Source organism: Diospyros lotus, chromosome 1 (assembly GCF_014633365.1).
Source record: "Diospyros lotus cultivar Yz01 chromosome 1, ASM1463336v1, whole genome shotgun sequence".
Lineage (NCBI taxonomy): Eukaryota > Viridiplantae > Streptophyta > Magnoliopsida > Ericales > Ebenaceae > Diospyros > Diospyros lotus.
This window is the reverse complement of record NC_068338.1, coordinates 8,555,225-8,581,028: the sequence shown is the minus strand read 5'-3', so window position 1 is coordinate 8,581,028 and position 25,804 is coordinate 8,555,225. Positions and strand designations below refer to the sequence as shown.

The following is a 25,804-nucleotide window of genomic DNA, read 5'->3' as shown; positions in this document are numbered from 1 at the left end:
ATGAATTACATGGACATCATCTCTCGCAAGATATAACTGAACGTCTTAAACATATCCAAGACATACATAGGTTCGCATATAAATGAAAATATTCTAAACATGCTATAAACAGCAAATTAAACTTATTCTTCAGCTACCTCCTTTCCTTTAGAGCCGCTCGTCGAACCTGGAACGTTTGAATATTCCAGGGATATAGTCCAATTAGAAGATGAATCTTCTAGTGAGAAACTCCAAAAACAGTTTATATTGATGCATGATCAGGTATAAAATGTATGCGGAAACAACAAGAACTACTCCGAAGTGCCTCGTGAACACGTTAGCCTCCTCCAACGAGAGCTTTCTCAATGGCGCACGCATAGCGCCTCTCGGGAGGTCCCTAACCATGTCACTTTGGCCCGACTTCATAGCACTCATGCAAGCACCACATCCGTTGTTCCTTAAGCTCACGGTCTTCCCCACGAGAGCTTTCTCGATGGCGCACGCATAGCGCCTCTTGGGGGATATCCGACTTTTTCCCTCGGCCAACAACAGATAGGTACAACAGTATGGCCACACGAATTTTATAAATGCAACAGTTAAAAAGTCAATAGCATACAATTTTCAGAAAAATACATTTCATATATGCATCATGATTTCACGTAAGAGAATAACATGCGTTTATGTGTAAGAACTTCATGAAACACGTCTCATGTAATAGAAGTCTCTCATAAGTGTAACACCCCCTCTCCTAGAACTGCCCGAGAAGAGGTGCTACGGGGAAAATAAAATAAACTAACTGATAATCTGAAATCTGATACCAATACTGAACATCTCAATCAATTGGAATAAAAACTCTTAGTCAATACAAACTGAAATGCATAAACTCTTACTGAGGGACAATCCCTCAACTGAAATATAAAATAAGATCTAATCTAAGAAAACACTATGAAACTCAACAGACTCCCAGACATCTTTTATCTTGAGCGGCTCCACGTACACACACTACTGAACACTGCTGCTAGGCCCCACATCTGATACTCCCCTGCTAGAACCTGGAGGGGTGAAGAGTACAAGGTGAGCTACAAAAGCTCAGCAAGTAATAAGCTGGAAAGAATACTGAGGCTGAATCGAAGAATATCGATACTGATAAATAACTGACTAAACTTGTACTGTATAATCACTGTCTGATTGCATTCATAAAAATGTAATGCACATAAACTGTAAACTAAATGAAGGTATGCAACTTTGGCTCATAGGCCCACATAATCTGATAATACATACCTGTCTGATCTGAAACCTGCATACATAAAAAACTGTAAGCACATACTGTGGGCAAAGCCCCTAGCCCCCTGGTTGCCACCAGGCGAGCAACTCATAAACTGAGCTAAAACTGAAACTGATGGGATCCCCGCGGACAGGCCGCCTAGCGCGCATAATGCAATGCAATGCTCACATAAATGCTGGCACACGATATGTAGTGCTCCATATAAAGTCATGCTCAATGCTCATACCAAAATGTATGCACATAATCTCACAAAATAATGCTGATCATGTCAAAATAAAATAATATTGAACATGATATGATCTTCATCTATATATTGGAATACAAAGATTCTATGAATTATGATTTATGGTATGGGTATGATTAACTTGTCATGTTCTGGCTTATGAATTCAATCTTGGAAGGTATTGAATACATTGATTGAATTAAACTTGAATTAGTACTCACTGGAAGCTAAATTAGATTTCTGGAAAAGTCATCCGGATATCAGAAAGGATATCAGGATAAGAAGAAAGACATCCAGATATGAAGAAGGCTCATCCGGATACACTGACATTCAAAGAAGAAGCTATTCGGATATGCTGGGAAGTATTCGGATATGAACTATGACATCCGGATATGATTCTGGTCATCCGGATATCTCACTGATGCATTTGGATATAATTGGGGACTATTCGAATGAAAAATTCAACTTTGAGATAGGCATCCAGATATTATCTTGACCTTTCTGGATGTATAAACAAACCATCCGGATATCATACTCGAAGAACTTTAGATACATCCGGATACGATACAAGGTATCCGGATATTAGAACTTAGAATAATAGAACTTGCAATCCAAAATGGATGAGGATTAATAAAACTTGCAATCCAAAATGGATAAGGATTAATAGAACTTGCAATCCAAAATGGATAAGGATTACTGGAACTTGCAATCCAAAATGGATAAGGATTACTGGAACTTGCAATCCAAAATGGATAAGGATTACTGGAACTTGCAATCCAAAATGGATAAGGATTAATGGAACTTGCAATCCAAAATGGATAAGGATTACTGGAACTTGCAATCCAAAATGGATAAGGATTAATGGAACTTGCAATCCAAAATGGATAAAGATTACTGGAACTTGCAATCCAAAATGGATAAGGATTAATGGAACTTGCAATCCAAAATGGATAAGGATTAATAGAACTTGCAATCCAAAATGGATAAGGATTAATGGAACTTGCAATCCAAAGTGGATAAGGATTATTAGAACTTGCAATCCAAAATGGATAAGGATTACTGGAACTTGCGATCCAAAATGGATGAGGATTAATAGAACTTGCAATCCAAAATGGATTAGGATTACTGGAACTTGCAATCCAAAATGGATAAGGATTAATGGAACTTGCAATCCAAAATGGATAAGGATTAATGAAACTTGCTCATAACTTCACTGTTATACGCATATATTTATATACGTCTCTGCTTACTGATATAAAATCTAAGAACTCAATGAAGAACTGGAATAATCTGAAAAACTGATATGAACCTGTAATGGAAGGGATTACAGGAAGAATACTTGCCTGATAGAACTCTCTGATCGAACCCTGGAGCGATCCTGAAGACTCTAGCAAGCCTCTGCTATCTCTTGGCCTTTCTGTTCTTCACATAATGTGAAGAAAAGCTAAGCTATGGGCTCTATATATAGACATAAAGTCCAAGATCCCTTTCCTTTTATAACTTGGAATCCCTCTCCCAATTGAACTTTGAGACTCTCAAAACCTTCTCCTATTGGGACTAGGAGACTCTTAATCCAATTCCATCTCATACATGGATTCTCATTCTTCTTTAAATACATAGTCCCACTTAATTAATAATAATACAAAAATTATTATTAAAACTCTCAAATAATAATAAAACTCCAAAATTACCTTCATGTCCTTGCATTTAATTTCTACAAAATAAATGTCATTTAAATGCTATTTAAATACTATTCTCTCAATTAAGAATCTAAATTGCCACCTTGGCAAATTCCTTTAACTCTAAAAAGAAATAAATGCTATTCTTTTCCTTCAAAATCTCTAAATTGCCACATTAAATAATTAATTGGCAAAATCGCTTAATCAAATACTTCAATAATTAATTAAATAATTCCTGAATAAATACTGGGCCCTCTAATGGGTCGTTACAATTTCTCCCCTCCTTAAAAGAATTTGGTCCTCCAAATTCGTACTTGGTTACTCAAACAACGAGGGGTAAAGACTCCTCATCTCTTCTTCTTATTCTCACATCGCCTCTTCTGATGAGTGTTGCTGCCATTGAACCTTAACAAGAGGAATTGATCGGTTCCTCAAAATCTTTTCTTTTCGCTCTAGAATACTGGTAGGCATCTCTTCATAAGACACATCTTCTCTAACTTTAAGAGTCTGAAAATCAATTACAAGCTGAGGATCTGGCACATACTTCCTCAACATCGAAACATGAAACATGTTATGAACATGGGACAACTGAGGTGGAAAAACTAACTCATATGCCAAAGTCCCTATCCATCTCAAAATCTCAAACGGACCAATGTAACGAGGACTAAGCTTCACTGTTACGCCAAATCTTCGCACACCTTTAATAGAATGACTCTCAACCAAACATGGTCGCCTACCTTAAACTCAAGGTCTCATTGTCTCTTATCTGTATAGCTTTTCTTTCTGTCTTGGGCTATTTTCATTCTAACTTTGATCGCTCAAATTTTTTCTGTCGTCTGCTCAACAATTTCAAGACCTAATAAAGTCCTATCTCAAATCTCTTTCCAACATATCGGTGATCAACATGGTCATCCATACATATCCTTATACGGTATCATTCTAATACTTGAATGAAAACTATTATTGTAGGCAAATTCCACCAAAGGTAGATGCTCATCCCAACTACCTTGAAAATCTAGAATATAAGCTCTCAACATATCTTCAAGAGTCCTGATAGCCCTCTCTGATTGACTGTCTGTCTGCAGATGAAATGCTGTACTAAACTTCAACTGAGATCCCAATGCCTTATGCAAAGCTCCCCAAAAATGAGAACTAAAATGAGGATCTTGATCTGATACAATGCTGGATGGAACACCGTGTAACTTCACGATCTCCTCAATATAAATTCTTGCAAATCTATTCAATGGATAAGTCTTCTTGATAGGCAGAAAATGGGTTGATTTAGTCAAACGATCAACAATCACCCATATAGCATCATAGCCTCTAGTCATCCTGGGTAAAACCCATCACAAAATCCATAGTAACATTATCCCATTTCCATTATAGAATAGGCAATGGAAGTAATAAACTTGTGGGTTTCTGATGTTCTGCTTTAACCTGTTGGCATATTGAACACTGTGAAATATATCTGGTTATATCTTTCTTCATACCACTCCACCAATACTACCACTTAAGGTCGTGGTACATCTTTGCAACACTTGGATGAATAGTGTAACAACTCTTGCGTGCTTCATTCAAAATCTCTTGCTTAAGATTTCCATCATTGAGTATACAAATACATCTCTGAAATAAGAGTATATCATCACTCCATAGAGTATATCCCAAAGGAGAAAATTTCTTGATATCTGTTAAAATCTGTTCCAACTTTTCATCTTTTGATTGCTGGTTCTTGAGTAAATCAAATAACTCGGGCTGTATTCTTATGTAAGCACAACTCACAACTGATCTACCTTCTGGGGCTGAAATAGTTAAAGCACTTAATTTTTCTAATAACTTCCATTCTTGAACCATCATCATATCTATAGAAGCTCCTCGCCGACTCAAAGTATCGGCTACTACATTAGCCCTTCCTGGATGATATATAATCTCTCAGTCGAAGTCTTTAAATAACTCGACCCAACGTCTCTGCCTCATGTTCAATTCTTTCTGGGATAGAAGAAAATGTAAACTCTTATGATCTGTATAAATCTCGACTTTCTCACCATATAAATAGTGTCGCTATATCTTCAATGCAAATACTATCGTTGCCAACTCCAAATCATGAGTAGGGTAGTTCATCTCGTGTTTCTTCAATTATCTGGATGCATAAGCATTAACTCAACCCAATTACATCAATACGCATCCCAATCCTAATGGAATCATTACTGTAAATGGAAAATTTATCTCCACTTCTTGGTATAGCTAAAACTGGTGTAGTAGTTAACTTCTATTTTAATTTTTTTGAAAGCACGTTCACACGCGTCATTCCTTCACACGCGTCATTCCATTCCAACTTCTCTCATTTCCTTGTTATCTTAGTCATAGGGGAAGATAAACGAACAAATCCCTCAATGAATCACCTATAATATCCTACAAGACCTAGGAAACTACGTATCTTTGTCACTATCGTAGGTCTCGGCCAATCCATAACTGCTTTAGTCCTGTTTAGATCTACTGAAATGCCATCTTCAAACACCACATGGCCTAGAAATCCAATCTAAGTGAGCTAAACGCACACTTGTTGAACTTAGCATATAGTTGCTCTTCTTTAAGCCTCTGCAATACCATAGTAAGATGCTTTGTATTCTCCTCTACACTGGTGAGTAGCTAGAATATCATTTATGAAGACAATAATGAAGCAATCTAGTACTCACGTAGAACTCGATTCATCAAATCCATGAAAATAGTTGGAGCATTCATTAACTCAAATGGCATCACCACAAACTCGTAGTGTCCATAGCGAGTCCTGAAAGTAGTCTTTTGAATATCATCATCTCTAACTCGCATTTGATCTTAAGTCTACTTTGAGAACACTTTAACTCCTCGCAACTGGTATAATAAATCATCCACTCCAGGTAAAGGATACTTATTCTTCACTGTCATCTGATTTAGTTGGCGATAATCTATGCACAACCTCAAAGATCCATCTTTCTTCCTCACGAACATTACTAGTGCACCCTCACGGGGATGAACTAGGTCAGATAAAACCCTTTTTCTATTAATTCTTCTAACTAGGTCCTTAACTCCTTTAGCTTATCAGGTGCCATTCGATATGGATCCTTAGAAATAGGCTGTATACTAGGTAATAACTCAATAGTAAACTCTGCTCCTCTCTGAGGAGGTAATCTTGATAATTCATTAAAGAAACATCTGAGAAATCTTGTACTACTGGCACCTCAAACAACTTCCTCTTGCTTCCCTCATCTGAGGTAACAAAAACTAGGTAAACTTCACATCCATTACACATCAGCTTCTTTACTTTCATTACTGAGATTATAGGAATCATAGCCATAGGCTTAACTCCTCTATATATCTAGACTGGCTGTCGAGCTAAATCAAAGTCTATAATCTTCCATCGACGGTCAACTCTTGCATAATGCCTTGACAACCGATCCATGCCAAGGATCAAATCAAAATTCCTAACATCAAGAATTTCTAAGTCTCCAAATAACTTCTTATCATGTACCTCGATCTCACAATTCTCAAACATTTCTCTTGATAGCATATGCTTGCTGAACTACCGTGGCATAATCCACACTCTGAGCTCCTCCAAAAGAATGGATAATATCAACACACAATCATCTCTGAAATTTAGCAGCCTTCTTTGCTTCAATGGACACCAACTCTAAGACATATCTAGTTAAGGCTGTAAACTCTGCCTCACATTGGGCCACTGTCTTGGTACCTTACACCAACTCAACGAACTTAAAAACTTTTTGGTACTTGACCCATGCTGAATAATAAGCGTCATTGAACACTTGCTAAAATTTGATCCATGTGGGTTCTTGATTACCAACCTCTGGCGGGTGGTCTTCCCCCATCTCTCGGCATCACCTCTAAACAAGAATGTGTTAAGTCGCACTCGGCGATCGTCCATACAATCGATAGCATCAAATTCTCAACTGCTGCTGCATCTGTGCCTCCATGGAATGTTGATGGTCGGAAGGCGACGAAATCCTTTAATAGCTAACTCCCTGTATTTGCCTCCACAACTAGAGCTGCTGGAGCGACTGGCTTATCTCCTCTACTACCTCCTACTTCTTGGGGAACTTGTGATTCCCTTACCTGATTAGTAACTAGGGTATTTATTACCCTCATCAATTTTGCTAACATACTTCACATCTCGGCCATTCCCTGCCGTAGATCACGACTGGACTCTCCTGGTAAGACTGGTGTGGACACTAGAACCTCGTCCAGCATAAAAGCAGCCTGACTGCGAGTACGGGGTCGTCCACCTCTATTACTCATCTTTCTGCATCACCACTTAGGGTTAGAATACTGCTAATTGGGCCAACATATCTAACTGATGGACACAAGTCCTAACTCTACCCAACATCTTATGTGTGTACTGGAGACTCCTCAAAACACCGCTCTGATACCAATACTGTAACACCCCCTCTCCTAGAACTGCCCGAGAAGAGGTGCTACGGGGAAAATAAAATAAACTAACTGATAATCTGAAATCTGATACCAATACTGAACATCTCAATCAATTGGAATAAAAACTCTTAGTCAATACAAACTGAAATGCATAAACTCTTACTGAGGGACAATCCCTCAACTGAAATATAAAATAAGATCTAATCTAAGAAAACACTATGAAACTCAACAGACTCCCAGACATCTTTTATCTTGAGCGGCTCCACGTACACACACTACTGAACACTGCTGCTAGGCCCCACATCTGATACTCCCCTGCTAGAACCTGGAGGGGTGAAGAGTACAAGGTGAGCTACAAAAGCTCAGCAAGTAATAAGCTGGAAAGAATACTGAGGCTGAATCGAAGAATATCGATACTGATAAATAACTGACTAAACTTGTACTGTATAATCACTGTCTGATTGCATTCATAAAAATGTAATGCACATAAACTGTAAACTAAATGAAGGTATGCAACTTTGGCTCATAGGCCCACATAATCTGATAATACATACCTGTCTGATCTGAAACCTGCATACATAAAAAACTGTAAGCACATACTGTGGGCAAAGCCCCTAGCCCCCTGGTTGCCACCAGGCGAGCAACTCATAAACTGAGCTAAAACTGAAACTGATGGGATCCCCGCGGACAGGCCGCCTAGCGCGCATAATGCAATGCAATGCTCACATAAATGCTGGCACACGATATGTAGTGCTCCATATAAAGTCATGCTCAATGCTCATACCAAAATGTATGCACATAATCTCACAAAATAATGCTGATCATGTCAAAATAAAATAATATTGAACATGATATGATCTTCATCTATATATTGGAATACAAAGATTCTATGAATTATGATTTATGGTATGGGTATGATTAACTTGTCATGTTCTGGCTTATGAATTCAATCTTGGAAGGTATTGAATACATTGATTGAATTAAACTTGAATTAGTACTCACTGGAAGCTAAATTAGATTTCTGGAAAAGTCATCCGGATATCAGAAAGGATATCAGGATAAGAAGAAAGACATCCAGATATGAAGAAGGCTCATCCGGATACACTGACATTCAAAGAAGAAGCTATTCGGATATGCTGGGAAGTATTCGGATATGAACTATGACATCCGGATATGATTCTGGTCATCCGGATATCTCACTGATGCATTTGGATATAATTGGGGACTATTCGAATGAAAAATTCAACTTTGAGATAGGCATCCAGATATTATCTTGACCTTTCTGGATGTATAAACAAACCATCCGGATATCATACTCGAAGAACTTTAGATACATCCGGATACGATACAAGGTATCCGGATATTAGAACTTAGAATAATAGAACTTGCAATCCAAAATGGATGAGGATTAATAAAACTTGCAATCCAAAATGGATAAGGATTAATAGAACTTGCAATCCAAAATGGATAAGGATTACTGGAACTTGCAATCCAAAATGGATAAGGATTACTGGAACTTGCAATCCAAAATGGATAAGGATTACTGGAACTTGCAATCCAAAATGGATAAGGATTAATGGAACTTGCAATCCAAAATGGATAAGGATTACTGGAACTTGCAATCCAAAATGGATAAGGATTAATGGAACTTGCAATCCAAAATGGATAAAGATTACTGGAACTTGCAATCCAAAATGGATAAGGATTAATGGAACTTGCAATCCAAAATGGATAAGGATTAATAGAACTTGCAATCCAAAATGGATAAGGATTAATGGAACTTGCAATCCAAAGTGGATAAGGATTATTAAAACTTGCAATCCAAAATGGATAAGGATTACTGGAACTTGCGATCCAAAATGGATGAGGATTAATAGAACTTGCAATCCAAAATGGATTAGGATTACTGGAACTTGCAATCCAAAATGGATAAGGATTAATGGAACTTGCAATCCAAAATGGATAAGGATTAATGAAACTTGCTCATAACTTCACTGTTATACGCATATATTTATATACGTCTCTGCTTACTGATATAAAATCTAAGAACTCAATGAAGAACTGGAATAATCTGAAAAACTGATATGAACCTGTAATGGAAGGGATTACAGGAAGAATACTTGCCTGATAGAACTCTCTGATCGAACCCTGGAGCGATCCTGAAGACTCTAGCAAGCCTCTGCTATCTCTTGGCCTTTCTGTTCTTCACATAATGTGAAGAAAAGCTAAGCTATGGGCTCTATATATAGACATAAAGTCCAAGATCCCTTTCCTTTTATAACTTGGAATCCCTCTCCCAATTGAACTTTGAGACTCTCAAAACCTTCTCCTATTGGGACTAGGAGACTCTTAATCCAATTCCATCTCATACATGGATTCTCATTCTTCTTTAAATACATAGTCCCACTTAATTAATAATAATACAAAAATTATTATTAAAACTCTCAAATAATAATAAAACTCCAAAATTACCTTCATGTCCTTGCATTTAATTTCTACAAAATAAATGTCATTTAAATGCTATTTAAATACTATTCTCTCAATTAAGAATCTAAATTGCCACCTTGGCAAATTCCTTTAACTCTAAAAAGAAATAAATGCTATTCTTTTCCTTCAAAATCTCTAAATTGCCACATTAAATAATTAATTGGCAAAATCGCTTAATCAAATACTTCAATAATTAATTAAATAATTCCTGAATAAATACTGGGCCCTCTAATGGGTCGTTACAATTTCTCCCCTCCTTAAAAGAATTTGGTCCTCCAAATTCGTACTTGGTTACTCAAACAACGAGGGGTAAAGACTCCTCATCTCTTCTTCTTATTCTCACATCGCCTCTTCTGATGAGTGTTGCTGCCATTGAACCTTAACAAGAGGAATTGATCGGTTCCTCAAAATCTTTTCTTTTCGCTCTAGAATACTGGTAGGCATCTCTTCATAAGACACATCTTCTCTAACTTTAAGAGTCTGAAAATCAATTACAAGCTGAGGATCTGGCACATACTTCCTCAACATCGAAACATGAAACATGTTATGAACATGGGACAACTGAGGTGGAAAAACTAACTCATATGCCAAAGTCCCTATCCATCTCAAAATCTCAAACGGACCAATGTAACGAGGACTAAGCTTCACTGTTACGCCAAATCTTCGCACACCTTTAATAGAATGACTCTCAACCAAACATGGTCGCCTACCTTAAACTCAAGGTCTCATTGTCTCTTATCTGTATAGCTTTTCTTTCTGTCTTGGGCTATTTTCATTCTAACTTTGATCGCTCAAATTTTTTCTGTCGTCTGCTCAACAATTTCAAGACCTAATAAAGTCCTATCTCAAATCTCTTTCCAACATATCGTTGATCAACATGGTCATCCATACATATCCTTATACGGTATCATTCTAATACTTGAATGAAAACTATTATTGTAGGCAAATTCCACCAAAGGTAGATGCTCATCCCAACTACCTTGAAAATCTAGAATATAAGCTCTCAACATATCTTCAAGAGTCCTGATAGCCCTCTCTGATTGACTGTCTGTCTGCAGATGAAATGCTGTACTAAACTTCAACTGAGATCCCAATGCCTTATGCAAAGCTCCCCAAAAATGAGAACTAAAATGAGGATCTTGATCTGATACAATGCTGGATGGAACACCGTGTAACTTCACGATCTCCTCAATATAAATTCTTGCAAATCTATTCAATGGATAAGTCTTCTTGATAGGCAGAAAATGGGTTGATTTAGTCAAACGATCAACAATCACCCATATAGCATCATAGCCTCTAGTCATCCTGGGTAAAACCCATCACAAAATCCATAGTAACATTATCCCATTTCCATTATAGAATAGGCAATGGAAGTAATAAACTTGTGGGTTTCTGATGTTCTGCTTTAACCTGTTGGCATATTGAACACTGTGAAATATATCTGGTTATATCTTTCTTCATACCACTCCACCAATACTACCACTTAAGGTCGTGGTACATCTTTGCAACACTTGGATGAATAGTGTAACAACTCTTGCGTGCTTCATTCAAAATCTCTTGCTTAAGATTTCCATCATTGAGTATACAAATACATCTCTGAAATAAGAGTATATCATCACTCCATAGAGTATATCCCAAAGGAGAAAATTTCTTGATATCTGTTAAAATCTGTTCCAACTTTTCATCTTTTGATTGCTGGTTCTTGAGTAAATCAAATAACTCGGGCTGTATTCTTATGTAAGCACAACTCACAACTGATCTACCTTCTGGGGCTGAAATAGTTAAAGCACTTAATTTTTCTAATAACTTCCATTCTTGAACCATCATCATATCTATAGAAGCTCCTCGCCGACTCAAAGTATCGGCTACTACATTAGCCCTTCCTGGATGATATATAATCTCTCAGTCGAAGTCTTTAAATAACTCGACCCAACGTCTCTGCCTCATGTTCAATTCTTTCTGGGATAGAAGAAAATGTAAACTCTTATGATCTGTATAAATCTCGACTTTCTCACCATATAAATAGTGTCGCTATATCTTCAATGCAAATACTATCGTTGCCAACTCCAAATCATGAGTAGGGTAGTTCATCTCGTGTTTCTTCAATTATCTGGATGCATAAGCATTAACTCAACCCAATTACATCAATACGCATCCCAATCCTAATGGAATCATTACTGTAAATGGAAAATTTATCTCCACTTCTTGGTATAGCTAAAACTGGTGTAGTAGTTAACTTCTATTTTAATTTTTTTGAAAGCACGTTCACACGCGTCATTCCTTCACACGCGTCATTCCATTCCAACTTCTCTCATTTCCTTGTTATCTTAGTCATAGGGGAAGATAAACGAACAAATCCCTCAATGAATCACCTATAATATCCTACAAGACCTAGGAAACTACGTATCTTTGTCACTATCGTAGGTCTCGGCCAATCCATAACTGCTTTAGTCCTGTTTAGATCTACTGAAATGCCATCTTCAAACACCACATGGCCTAGAAATCCAATCTAAGTGAGCTAAACGCACACTTGTTGAACTTAGCATATAGTTGCTCTTCTTTAAGCCTCTGCAATACCATAGTAAGATGCTTTGTATTCTCCTCTACACTGGTGAGTAGCTAGAATATCATTTATGAAGACAATAATGAAGCAATCTAGTACTCACGTAGAACTCGATTCATCAAATCCATGAAAATAGTTGGAGCATTCATTAACTCAAATGGCATCACCACAAACTCGTAGTGTCCATAGCGAGTCCTGAAAGTAGTCTTTTGAATATCATCATCTCTAACTCGCATTTGATCTTAAGTCTACTTTGAGAACACTTTAACTCCTCGCAACTGGTATAATAAATCATCCACTCCAGGTAAAGGATACTTATTCTTCACTGTCATCTGATTTAGTTGGCGATAATCTATGCACAACCTCAAAGATCCATCTTTCTTCCTCACGAACATTACTAGTGCACCCTCACGGGGATGAACTAGGTCAGATAAAACCCTTTTTCTATTAATTCTTCTAACTAGGTCCTTAACTCCTTTAGCTTATCAGGTGCCATTCGATATGGATCCTTAGAAATAGGCTGTATACTAGGTAATAACTCAATAGTAAACTCTGCTCCTCTCTGAGGAGGTAATCTTGATAATTCATTAAAGAAACATCTGAGAAATCTTGTACTACTGGCACCTCAAACAACTTCCTCTTGCTTCCCTCATCTGAGGTAACAAAAACTAGGTAAACTTCACATCCATTACACATCAGCTTCTTTACTTTCATTACTGAGATTATAGGAATCATAGCCATAGGCTTAACTCCTCTATATATCTAGACTGGCTGTCGAGCTAAATCAAAGTCTATAATCTTCCATCGACGGTCAACTCTTGCATAATGCCTTGACAACCGATCCATGCCAAGGATCAAATCAAAATTCCTAACATCAAGAATTTCTAAGTCTCCAAATAACTTCTTATCATGTACCTCGATCTCACAATTCTCAAACATTTCTCTTGATAGCATATGCTTGCTGAACTACCGTGGCATAATCCACACTCTGAGCTCCTCCAAAAGAATGGATAATATCAACACACAATCATCTCTGAAATTTAGCAGCCTTCTTTGCTTCAATGGACACCAACTCTAAGACATATCTAGTTAAGGCTGTAAACTCTGCCTCACATTGGGCCACTGTCTTGGTACCTTACACCAACTCAACGAACTTAAAAACTTTTTGGTACTTGACCCATGCTGAATAATAAGCGTCATTGAACACTTGCTAAAATTTGATCCATGTGGGTTCTTGATTACCAACCTCTGGCGGGTGGTCTTCCCCCATCTCTCGGCATCACCTCTAAACAAGAATGTGTTAAGTCGCACTCGGCGATCGTCCATACAATCGATAGCATCAAATTCTCAACTGCTGCTGCATCTGTGCCTCCATGGAATGTTGATGGTCGGAAGGCGACGAAATCCTTTAATAGCTAACTCCCTGTATTTGCCTCCACAACTAGAGCTGCTGGAGCGACTGGCTTATCTCCTCTACTACCTCCTACTTCTTGGGGAACTTGTGATTCCCTTACCTGATTAGTAACTAGGGTATTTATTACCCTCATCAATTTTGCTAACATACTTCACATCTCGGCCATTCCCTGCCGTAGATCACGACTGGACTCTCCTGGTAAGACTGGTGTGGACACTAGAACCTCGTCCAGCATAAAAGCAGCCTGACTGCGAGTACGGGGTCGTCCACCTCTATTACTCATCTTTCTGCATCACCACTTAGGGTTAGAATACTGCTAATTGGGCCAACATATCTAACTGATGGACACAAGTCCTAACTCTACCCAACATCTTATGTGTGTACTGGAGACTCCTCAAAACACCGCTCTGATACCAATACTGTAACACCCCCTCTCCTAGAACTGCCCGAGAAGAGGTGCTACGGGGAAAATAAAATAAACTAACTGATAATCTGAAATCTGATACCAATACTGAACATCTCAATCAATTGGAATAAAAACTCTTAGTCAATACAAACTGAAATGCATAAACTCTTACTGAGGGACAATCCCTCAACTGAAATATAAAATAAGATCTAATCTAAGAAAACACTATGAAACTCAACAGACTCCCAGACATCTTTTATCTTGAGCGGCTCCACGTACACACACTACTGAACACTGCTGCTAGGCCCCACATCTGATACTCCCCTGCTAGAACCTGGAGGGGTGAAGAGTACAAGGTGAGCTACAAAAGCTCAGCAAGTAATAAGCTGGAAAGAATACTGAGGCTGAATCGAAGAATATCGATACTGATAAATAACTGACTAAACTTGTACTGTATAATCACTGTCTGATTGCATTCATAAAAATGTAATGCACATAAACTGTAAACTAAATGAAGGTATGCAACTTTGGCTCATAGGCCCACATAATCTGATAATACATACCTGTCTGATCTGAAACCTGCATACATAAAAAACTGTAAGCACATACTGTGGGCAAAGCCCCTAGCCCCCTGGTTGCCACCAGGCGAGCAACTCATAAACTGAGCTAAAACTGAAACTGATGGGATCCCCGCGGACAGGCCGCCTAGCGCGCATAATGCAATGCAATGCTCACATAAATGCTGGCACACGATATGTAGTGCTCCATATAAAGTCATGCTCAATGCTCATACCAAAATGTATGCACATAATCTCACAAAATAATGCTGATCATGTCAAAATAAAATAATATTGAACATGATATGATCTTCATCTATATATTGGAATACAAAGATTCTATGAATTATGATTTATGGTATGGGTATGATTAACTTGTCATGTTCTGGCTTATGAATTCAATCTTGGAAGGTATTGAATACATTGATTGAATTAAACTTGAATTAGTACTCACTGGAAGCTAAATTAGATTTCTGGAAAAGTCATCCGGATATCAGAAAGGATATCAGGATAAGAAGAAAGACATCCAGATATGAAGAAGGCTCATCCGGATACACTGACATTCAAAGAAGAAGCTATTCGGATATGCTGGGAAGTATTCGGATATGAACTATGACATCCGGATATGATTCTGGTCATCCGGATATCTCACTGATGCATTTGGATATAATTGGGGACTATTCGAATGAAAAATTCAACTTTGAGATAGGCATCCAGATATTATCTTGACCTTTCTGGATGTATAAACAAACCATCCGGATATCATACTCGAAGAACTTTAGATACATCCGGATACGATACAAGGTATCCGGATATTAGAACTTAGAATAATAGAACTTGCAATCCAAAATGGATGAGGATTAATAAAACTTGCAATCCAAAATGGATAAGGATTAATAGAACTTGCAATCCAAAATGGATAAGGATTACTGGAACTTGCAATCCAAAATGGATAAGGATTACTGGAACTTGCAATCCAAAATGGATAAGGATTACTGGAACTTGCAATCCAAAATGGATAAGGATTAATGGAACTTGCAATCCAAAATGGATAAGGATTACTGGAACTTGCAATCCAAAATGGATAAGGATTAATGGAACTTGCAATCCAAAATGGATAAAGATTACTGGAACTTGCAATCCAAAATGGATAAGGATTAATGGAACTTGCAATCCAAAATGGATAAGGATTAATAGAACTTGCAATCCAAAATGGATAAGGATTAATGGAACTTGCAATCCAAAGTGGATAAGGATTATTAGAACTTGCAATCCAAAATGGATAAGGATTACTGGAACTTGCGATCCAAAATGGATGAGGATTAATAGAACTTGCAATCCAAAATGGATTAGGATTACTGGAACTTGCAATCCAAAATGGATAAGGATTAATGGAACTTGCAATCCAAAATGGATAAGGATTAATGAAACTTGCTCATAACTTCACTGTTATACGCATATATTTATATACGTCTCTGCTTACTGATATAAAATCTAAGAACTCAATGAAGAACTGGAATAATCTGAAAAACTGATATGAACCTGTAATGGAAGGGATTACAGGAAGAATACTTGCCTGATAGAACTCTCTGATCGAACCCTGGAGCGATCCTGAAGACTCTAGCAAGCCTCTGCTATCTCTTGGCCTTTCTGTTCTTCACATAATGTGAAGAAAAGCTAAGCTATGGGCTCTATATATAGACATAAAGTCCAAGATCCCTTTCCTTTTATAACTTGGAATCCCTCTCCCAATTGAACTTTGAGACTCTCAAAACCTTCTCCTATTGGGACTAGGAGACTCTTAATCCAATTCCATCTCATACATGGATTCTCATTCTTCTTTAAATACATAGTCCCACTTAATTAATAATAATACAAAAATTATTATTAAAACTCTCAAATAATAATAAAACTCCAAAATTACCTTCATGTCCTTGCATTTAATTTCTACAAAATAAATGTCATTTAAATGCTATTTAAATACTATTCTCTCAATTAAGAATCTAAATTGCCACCTTGGCAAATTCCTTTAACTCTAAAAAGAAATAAATGCTATTCTTTTCCTTCAAAATCTCTAAATTGCCACATTAAATAATTAATTGGCAAAATCGCTTAATCAAATACTTCAATAATTAATTAAATAATTCCTGAATAAATACTGGGCCCTCTAATGGGTCGTTACAATTTCTCCCCTCCTTAAAAGAATTTGGTCCTCCAAATTCGTACTTGGTTACTCAAACAACGAGGGGTAAAGACTCCTCATCTCTTCTTCTTATTCTCACATCGCCTCTTCTGATGAGTGTTGCTGCCATTGAACCTTAACAAGAGGAATTGATCGGTTCCTCAAAATCTTTTCTTTTCGCTCTAGAATACTGGTAGGCATCTCTTCATAAGACACATCTTCTCTAACTTTAAGAGTCTGAAAATCAATTACAAGCTGAGGATCTGGCACATACTTCCTCAACATCGAAACATGAAACATGTTATGAACATGGGACAACTGAGGTGGAAAAACTAACTCATATGCCAAAGTCCCTATCCATCTCAAAATCTCAAACGGACCAATGTAACGAGGACTAAGCTTCACTGTTACGCCAAATCTTCGCACACCTTTAATAGAATGACTCTCAACCAAACATGGTCGCCTACCTTAAACTCAAGGTCTCATTGTCTCTTATCTGTATAGCTTTTCTTTCTGTCTTGGGCTATTTTCATTCTAACTTTGATCGCTCAAATTTTTTCTGTCGTCTGCTCAACAATTTCAAGACCTAATAAAGTCCTATCTCAAATCTCTTTCCAACATATCGTTGATCAACATGGTCATCCATACATATCCTTATACGGTATCATTCTAATACTTGAATGAAAACTATTATTGTAGGCAAATTCCACCAAAGGTAGATGCTCATCCCAACTACCTTGAAAATCTAGAATATAAGCTCTCAACATATCTTCAAGAGTCCTGATAGCCCTCTCTGATTGACTGTCTGTCTGCAGATGAAATGCTGTACTAAACTTCAACTGAGATCCCAATGCCTTATGCAAAGCTCCCCAAAAATGAGAACTAAAATGAGGATCTTGATCTGATACAATGCTGGATGGAACACCGTGTAACTTCACGATCTCCTCAATATAAATTCTTGCAAATCTATTCAATGGATAAGTCTTCTTGATAGGCAGAAAATGGGTTGATTTAGTCAAACGATCAACAATCACCCATATAGCATCATAGCCTCTAGTCATCCTGGGTAAAACCCATCACAAAATCCATAGTAACATTATCCCATTTCCATTATAGAATAGGCAATGGAAGTAATAAACTTGTGGGTTTCTGATGTTCTGCTTTAACCTGTTGGCATATTGAACACTGTGAAATATATCTGGTTATATCTTTCTTCATACCACTCCACCAATACTACCACTTAAGGTCGTGGTACATCTTTGCAACACTTGGATGAATAGTGTAACAACTCTTGCGTGCTTCATTCAAAATCTCTTGCTTAAGATTTCCATCATTGAGTATACAAATACATCTCTGAAATAAGAGTATATCATCACTCCATAGAGTATATCCCAAAGGAGAAAATTTCTTGATATCTGTTAAAATCTGTTCCAACTTTTCATCTTTTGATTGCTGGTTCTTGAGTAAATCAAATAACTCGGGCTGTATTCTTATGTAAGCACAACTCACAACTGATCTACCTTCTGGGGCTGAAATAGTTAAAGCACTTAATTTTTCTAATAACTTCCATTCTTGAACCATCATCATATCTATAGAAGCTCCTCGCCGACTCAAAGTATCGGCTACTACATTAGCCCTTCCTGGATGATATATAATCTCTCAGTCGAAGTCTTTAAATAACTCGACCCAACGTCTCTGCCTCATGTTCAATTCTTTCTGGGATAGAAGAAAATGTAAACTCTTATGATCTGTATAAATCTCGACTTTCTCACCATATAAATAGTGTCGCTATATCTTCAATGCAAATACTATCGTTGCCAACTCCAAATCATGAGTAGGGTAGTTCATCTCGTGTTTCTTCAATTATCTGGATGCATAAGCATTAACTCAACCCAATTACATCAATACGCATCCCAATCCTAATGGAATCATTACTGTAAATGGAAAATTTATCTCCACTTCTTGGTATAGCTAAAACTGGTGTAGTAGTTAACTTCTATTTTAATTTTTTTGAAAGCACGTTCACACGCGTCATTCCTTCACACGCGTCATTCCATTCCAACTTCTCTCATTTCCTTGTTATCTTAGTCATAGGGGAAGATAAACGAACAAATCCCTCAATGAATCACCTATAATATCCTACAAGACCTAGGAAACTACGTATCTTTGTCACTATCGTAGGTCTCGGCCAATCCATAACTGCTTTAGTCCTGTTTAGATCTACTGAAATGCCATCTTCAAACACCACATGGCCTAGAAATCCAATCTAAGTGAGCTAAACGCACACTTGTTGAACTTAGCATATAGTTGCTCTTCTTTAAGCCTCTGCAATACCATAGTAAGATGCTTTGTATTCTCCTCTACACTGGTGAGTAGCTAGAATATCATTTATGAAGACAATAATGAAGCAATCTAGTACTCACGTAGAACTCGATTCATCAAATCCATGAAAATAGTTGGAGCATTCATTAACTCAAATGGCATCACCACAAACTCGTAGTGTCCATAGCGAGTCCTGAAAGTAGTCTTTTGAATATCATCATCTCTAACTCGCATTTGATCTTAAGTCTACTTTGAGAACACTTTAACTCCTCGCAACTGGTATAATAAATCATCCACTCCAGGTAAAGGATACTTATTCTTCACTGTCATCTGATTTAGTTGGCGATAATCTATGCACAACCTCAAAGATCCATCTTTCTTCCTCACGAACATTACTAGTGCACCCTCACGGGGATGAACTAGGTCAGATAAAACCCTTTTTCTATTAATTCTTCTAACTAGGTCCTTAACTCCTTTAGCTTATCAGGTGCCATTCGATATGGATCCTTAGAAATAGGCTGTATACTAGGTAATAACTCAATAGTAAACTCTGCTCCTCTCTGAGGAGGTAATCTTGATAATTCATTAAAGAAACATCTGAGAAATCTTGTACTACTGGCACCTCAAACAACTTCCTCTTGCTTCCCTCATCTGAGGTAACAAAAACTAGGTAAACTTCACATCCATTACACATCAGCTTCTTTACTTTCATTACTGAGATTATAGGAATCATAGCCATAGGCTTAACTCCTCTATATATCTAGACTGGCTGTCGAGCTAAATCAAAGTCTATAATCTTCCATCGACGGTCAACTCTTGCATAATGCCTTGACAACCGATCCATGCCAAGGATCAAATCAAAATTCCTAACATCAAGAATTTCTAAGTCTCCAAATAACTTCTTATCATGTACCTCGATCTCACAATTCTCAAACATTTCTCTTGATAGCATATGCTTGCTGAACTACCGTGGCATAATCCACACTCTGAGCTCCTCCAAAAGAATGGATAATATCAACACACAATCATCTCTGAAATTTAGCAGCCTTCTTTGCTTCAATGGACACCAACTCTAAGACATATCTAGTTAAGGCTGTAAACTCTGCCTCACATTGGGCCACTGTCTTGGTACCTTACACCAACTCAACGAACTTAAAAACTTTTTGGTACTTGACCCATGCTGAATAATAAGCGTCATTGAACACTTGCTAAAATTTGATCCATGTGGGTTCTTGATTACCAACCTCTGGCGGGTGGTCTTCCCCCATCTCTCGGCATCACCTCTAAACAAGAATGTGTTAAGTCGCACTCGGCGATCGTCCATACAATCGATAGCATCAAATTCTCAACTGCTGCTGCATCTGTGCCTCCATGGAATGTTGATGGTCGGAAGGCGACGAAATCCTTTAATAGCTAACTCCCTGTATTTGCCTCCACAACTAGAGCTGCTGGAGCGACTGGCTTATCTCCTCTACTACCTCCTACTTCTTGGGGAACTTGTGATTCCCTTACCTGATTAGTAACTAGGGTATTTATTACCCTCATCAATTTTGCTAACATACTTCACATCTCGGCCATTCCCTGCCGTAGATCACGACTGGACTCTCCTGGTAAGACTGGTGTGGACACTAGAACCTCGTCCAGCATAAAAGCAGCCTGACTGCGAGTACGGGGTCGTCCACCTCTATTACTCATCTTTCTGCATCACCACTTAGGGTTAGAATACTGCTAATTGGGCCAACATATCTAACTGATGGACACAAGTCCTAACTCTACCCAACATCTTATGTGTGTACTGGAGACTCCTCAAAACACCGCTCTGATACCAATACTGTAACACCCCCTCTCCTAGAACTGCCCGAGAAGAGGTGCTACGGGGAAAATAAAATAAACTAACTGATAATCTGAAATCTGATACCAATACTGAACATCTCAATCAATTGGAATAAAAACTCTTAGTCAATACAAACTGAAATGCATAAACTCTTACTGAGGGACAATCCCTCAACTGAAATATAAAATAAGATCTAATCTAAGAAAACACTATGAAACTCAACAGACTCCCAGACATCTTTTATCTTGAGCGGCTCCACGTACACACACTACTGAACACTGCTGCTAGGCCCCACATCTGATACTCCCCTGCTAGAACCTGGAGGGGTGAAGAGTACAAGGTGAGCTACAAAAGCTCAGCAAGTAATAAGCTGGAAAGAATACTGAGGCTGAATCGAAGAATATCGATACTGATAAATAACTGACTAAACTTGTACTGTATAATCACTGTCTGATTGCATTCATAAAAATGTAATGCACATAAACTGTAAACTAAATGAAGGTATGCAACTTTGGCTCATAGGCCCACATAATCTGATAATACATACCTGTCTGATCTGAAACCTGCATACATAAAAAACTGTAAGCACATACTGTGGGCAAAGCCCCTAGCCCCCTGGTTGCCACCAGGCGAGCAACTCATAAACTGAGCTAAAACTGAAACTGATGGGATCCCCGCGGACAGGCCGCCTAGCGCGCATAATGCAATGCAATGCTCACATAAATGCTGGCACACGATATGTAGTGCTCCATATAAAGTCATGCTCAATGCTCATACCAAAATGTATGCACATAATCTCACAAAATAATGCTGATCATGTCAAAATAAAATAATATTGAACATGATATGATCTTCATCTATATATTGGAATACAAAGATTCTATGAATTATGATTTATGGTATGGGTATGATTAACTTGTCATGTTCTGGCTTATGAATTCAATCTTGGAAGGTATTGAATACATTGATTGAATTAAACTTGAATTAGTACTCACTGGAAGCTAAATTAGATTTCTGGAAAAGTCATCCGGATATCAGAAAGGATATCAGGATAAGAAGAAAGACATCCAGATATGAAGAAGGCTCATCCGGATACACTGACATTCAAAGAAGAAGCTATTCGGATATGCTGGGAAGTATTCGGATATGAACTATGACATCCGGATATGATTCTGGTCATCCGGATATCTCACTGATGCATTTGGATATAATTGGGGACTATTCGAATGAAAAATTCAACTTTGAGATAGGCATCCAGATATTATCTTGACCTTTCTGGATGTATAAACAAACCATCCGGATATCATACTCGAAGAACTTTAGATACATCCGGATACGATACAAGGTATCCGGATATTAGAACTTAGAATAATAGAACTTGCAATCCAAAATGGATGAGGATTAATAAAACTTGCAATCCAAAATGGATAAGGATTAATAGAACTTGCAATCCAAAATGGATAAGGATTACTGGAACTTGCAATCCAAAATGGATAAGGATTACTGGAACTTGCAATCCAAAATGGATAAGGATTACTGGAACTTGCAATCCAAAATGGATAAGGATTAATGGAACTTGCAATCCAAAATGGATAAGGATTACTGGAACTTGCAATCCAAAATGGATAAGGATTAATGGAACTTGCAATCCAAAATGGATAAAGATTACTGGAACTTGCAATCCAAAATGGATAAGGATTAATGGAACTTGCAATCCAAAATGGATAAGGATTAATAGAACTTGCAATCCAAAATGGATAAGGATTAATGGAACTTGCAATCCAAAGTGGATAAGGATTATTAGAACTTGCAATCCAAAATGGATAAGGATTACTGGAACTTGCGATCCAAAATGGATGAGGATTAATAGAACTTGCAATCCAAAATGGATTAGGATTACTGGAACTTGCAATCCAAAATGGATAAGGATTAATGGAACTTGCAATCCAAAATGGATAAGGATTAATGAAACTTGCTCATAACTTCACTGTTATACGCATATATTTATATACGTCTCTGCTTACTGATATAAAATCTAAGAACTCAATGAAGAACTGGAATAATCTGAAAAACTGATATGAACCTGTAATGGAAGGGATTACAGGAAGAATACTTGCCTGATAGAACTCTCTGATCGAACCCTGGAGCGATCCTGAAGACTCTAGCAAGCCTCTGCTATCTCTTGGCCTTTCTGTTCTTCACATAATGTGAAGAAAAGCTAAGCTATGGGCTCTATATATAGACATAAAGTCCAAGATCCCTTTCCTTTTATAACTTGGAATCCCTCTCCCAATTGAACTTTGAGACTCTCAAAACCTTCTCCTATTGGGACTAGGAGACTCTTAATCCAATTCCATCTCATACATGGATTCTCATTCTTCTTTAAATACATAGTCCCACTTAATTAATAATAATACAAAAATTATTATTAAAACTCTCAAATAATAATAAAACTCCAAAATTACCTTCATGTCCTTGCATTTAATTTCTACAAAATAAATGTCATTTAAATGCTATTTAAATACTATTCTCTCAATTAAGAATCTAAATTGCCACCTTGGCAAATTCCTTTAACTCTAAAAAGAAATAAATGCTATTCTTTTCCTTCAAAATCTCTAAATTGCCACATTAAATAATTAATTGGCAAAATCGCTTAATCAAATACTTCAATAATTAATTAAATAATTCCTGAATAAATACTGGGCCCTCTAATGGGTCGTTACAATAAGAGAATAAAAAAAAATAGGATTTGGAGTATAGGAGTCTCACGGAGTCTCACCTTGTTGAGTTATCTCTTCGACGATATAATTTTACAGCAAACGGCCTAGGTTTCTGCAGAAAATATGTGTTTTGGTAAATCTAACCTCCAATATTTTTATATAGAGTTGAAGGGTATTAAAGTAGGGGTATAATTGAAAATTTTCATGTAAAAATGACCTCTCATGCGCTCTCACGAGCCCCAAGAAGGATGGCCACGCGCCCCCACGCGCAGCCATTATCCAGCGCGTGTAACTCACGCGCAGGCACCAGATTCCGAACAGCAACGTGTCGGTTTGGTATTTCGGCCATATCTCCCTCGTTTTAACTCCGATTCGACCCCCGTTTGAACCTATGCAACCCTCTCTTCCCCCTATACAAGATTATCAAAAAAAATTGGACTTACCTCGCCTTTTTGCTGACTGATTTTGGCGAATTCCGGCGAAGACCCACAACTCCGACGAGGCTCGTTCTCCGCAGCTTCTTCGCCGCTTTCTTCCCGCCTTCTTGCCGAACCTCCTTCTCTCTCTCTAGAGTAAGCTCCTCCTCTTAGAGTGCTTCACTCCTCAAATTTGTTTGGAATGGTTTGAGAGCAACTCAAGGTGCCTATTTATAGAATCCTTCAACCAATGGTGTTATGCCACTTGTCACAATCTTAGCCATGGACTCCAAAGACTCAAAGCCATAATTGAGTGGCTTTTGAAATCCAAAACTAGAATTAATCCATCTTTTGAAATCCAAGCTAAAACCCTAAACTTCTTTCAAATAACACTTTAGCCCATATTTCAAGTTTTCAACTTTAACATTTCACCACCTAAGCTCATAATTTCATCATTCTTTCATTTGGATAATTTCTCTAATTAGAATTATACCCTCAAACATCAAATTTATCGAGATACTTAAAATCCCAGAATTATTAACTCAAAATTACTCAATATATACGATTTTTCGGAAGCCCCTTACCATTATTCGGTATTTTTAGGTTATAACTTAGCTTAACCGAAAACCATTTCTGATTTGATTTCTTTCAGTGCAATAAGTCTCACCTCGAGACACTCGTTAAAATTATACCTTTGTCCGTAGGTATCTAAGCTCTAGGGCACTCCCTGCGACTGATTCGGTCACTTGTTGCCATTTCAAACATATTTTTCGGTATTTTAACTCACTTATAATACGTGGCAATTTCACGAAAATATAGGGTGTTATACAAATAGAAAAGGCTTCCTTTTCCTATTCTTCTAAATAATACTAAAATTGTCCATATGGATGTCGGAGTCCATATTCTTAGTCTGATCTTAATGGAAATCATTATTTTTTTTTTTGTAGTGGATGATTTCACAAAATGCACTTGGGTCTTTCTAATGAAACACAAGTCTGAAGTATTTCACTTGATTCAACAATTTTATTTCCTTATCTTAAGTTAGTATCAAGTCACTATCAAGCATATCATAACAGATAATGCTTTAGAATTTGTTATACCCACATTTTACTCAAAAGGCATCATTCACCAAACCAACAAAATAGTTTTGTTAAGAGGAAGCATCAGCATATTCTCAACATAGGCAGGGCCCTTTTATTTCATGCTTCTCTACCACTTAAATTCTAGGGAGATGCCATCCTTACTACCACTTACCTAATGAATAGAACTCCAACTCCTTTGTTACAGAACAAGAGCCCTTATTAATTGCTTTTTCATA

The 25,804-nt window shown here is 37.5% G+C and overlaps 1 long non-coding RNA gene across 1 annotated transcript; it reads right to left on the bottom strand.

The window, feature by feature from the left end:
- Positions 1–24,909, bottom strand: LOC127799118 (uncharacterized). The gene is made up of 3 exons (XR_008022551.1): positions 24,514–24,909; positions 24,130–24,182; positions 1–166 (listed from the first exon to the last, which is right to left on the bottom strand). It is a non-coding gene; the product is annotated as an uncharacterized LOC127799118 (long non-coding RNA).
- Between the last annotated feature and the right edge of the window lie 895 nt (positions 24,910–25,804).